Source organism: Aplysia californica, unplaced genomic scaffold, assembly GCF_000002075.1.
Source record: "Aplysia californica isolate F4 #8 unplaced genomic scaffold, AplCal3.0 scaffold00481, whole genome shotgun sequence".
NCBI classification, from domain to species: Eukaryota; Metazoa; Mollusca; class Gastropoda; order Aplysiida; family Aplysiidae; genus Aplysia; species Aplysia californica.
In genome coordinates this window covers 135,490-137,605 of record NW_004797751.1, presented here as the reverse complement: position 1 = coordinate 137,605, position 2,116 = coordinate 135,490, and the positions used below count along the sequence as shown (strand labels likewise).

Genomic DNA, 2,116 nt, shown 5'->3' with positions numbered 1-2,116 from the left:
CACACACACACACACACACACACACACACACACACACACACACACACACACCAGAAAAGAAATCACCCCCATAAAAAATCCCGCTAATAATTTCGTGCTTGTCTTCGCCTCAATCAAGCCTAAGTACAATAGTAATTGTCGTTGTTCCAATTGTAGCTCTTGTTTTGATTATTTATGAGTTTAACGCCCTCAGCAAGATCACATTGTCTCAAGACCGGAGCTCGGGGGTGGTTGGCAGGTGTGTGCGCTGACTGATATGGCGTGTTCCTTCTTCCCTACTCAATCATCTATCACCCGTATCTCTCCTCCTCCTTTTTTGTCTTATTAACTCTCTTGTAACCCTTTTAATCTTCTGCACTTGTATCGCACAATTGTGGTTCAAGTTTCGTAGTTGTAGGCTCAGGGCATTTTAAAAGCTTTTCGACAATAAGCTTCCCCAGATTTGGTCCTTTCATAAGTCCTGTCCGAGTCATGCGCAGGAGGGAAACGTCTATATGAAAGGCTATTCCACGGTAACTGACGAGACAGAAAAAAATACCTCCTTTGTCGCGTCAGTCAGCGAAACTAAACACGTCACAGGATTTGCATAAAGTACTTTTTCCAAATGACTGCATCTAATATGACTCTTTGTACGTCTTTCAAATTTTCTGATCATTTAAAGTTGAAGTAAATGAGTCGATGTGGAACTACAATGTTATCGTTGTAAGAAAGTATAGTAGCCTAAAATGTCCCCCCAGTTACCGTAGAATAGCCCATAACCAAATAATCATTGCTTCCCTTCCACGATTGGCCAACATCGTCGCTGTCAAATATACCCAAAACGTTGGCCTCATAAATCCAATGATTTAAATTTGAGCCGTATGCACAACATTAAAAACTGTTTTATTGCTACATAAATACCCTGTTTACCCCTTCCGGGCCACTGTCATAAGCAGTCACAAGCACTGATTATATAAGCTAAGAACTGGATTGGTAGTCTACCTAAAAAATATGTGTATGTGTGGGTGGGGGTGTGGGAGGGGGGAGGGGGGCTTACTCCTAATAATCTCGTGGCTGCTGTGAGTTCTTGTTTTTATTTTTCCTCAACTTTTTACCGCTCTATGCAGATCAAAGTCTGGCCACAAAAATCAAGACAAAGACAGCCAGATTTGAAACCAAAGTGCTAATAATAGATATTGCCTTCTCTGCTTTTTTTGCCTTCTGTTCACATAGTATGAAGTTAAAATTTTACTGTTGAAAAATGTTGAGATCATTTTCCCGAAATACGTTTAAAAATCGTGATTTCGTTTTGCCCAAAATGGGGAACAAAATAATATAAATAGATATTTTCTGGACTATTTTGTCGGGAACGCATAGACTTAAAAATTCAGGATTCACTACTCAGTGGAGCTGCGTCAAATAAAAATGTGCTAATTATGTTCCTATAATGGGAAAGGTTTTTTTTTCGTGTGCGGTCTCATTTCTACCTATTTCTTGGTCTCACTTTGATTAACCTGTCAAACCCTTGGTCATGTGAGACCAATATAGCTATATAGTCAATATAGTCGTTATAGTGATGACCTTGCCTATTTTAGAACTGAGAATTTATCACATTTTTAGAATTCCCAGTAATCTATTCTATTTCAAAATGTTGACGGAATTTCTACAGGCATCTAATGTGTAGTTAGGCTCTTCGCTGTCATACGCAAAAACCCAAGTTCGGTCTTTTTTTTTTTTTAGTAAGGTTTTACAACGCTCGCAACTGCATAAGGTCATATGAGCGCCAAGGGGTGGATGTCAACAGAGAAGTCCAAATGGGGAATCAGGCTTACTCTGCTCTTCCCTCTATCCTCAACAGCACCAAGTCTACTTCAACTACCAATTCACCCCGGAAATAGCAGTTCACAAGAGAGCGACAAGCATACAAAAGAAGTAGAGGGAAAATGACGATAGTAAGGATGAGAGAAGATAAAACAGCAGTTCCCCCTATTTATCTGTTCCTGTGCAGTATGAGCATGACATTGATAAATCAGCCTATTTACAATTCTACTCTGCATAAAAACATGTTAATATACCCTTTGGGGAATGGCCTAAAGACACTTCAGTCAGTCGGTCTGCCCAGGAAAGGGAGCTGGGG

At 40.0% G+C, this 2,116-nt stretch overlaps 1 protein-coding gene across 1 annotated transcript in view; it reads left to right on the top strand.

The window, feature by feature from the left end:
* LOC101856982 (dual 3',5'-cyclic-AMP and -GMP phosphodiesterase 11A) overlaps positions 1 to 2,116 on the top strand; it is a gene marked incomplete at its 5' end in the record, with an annotated part of 142,616 nt that overhangs the window by 117,000 nt on the left and 23,500 nt on the right.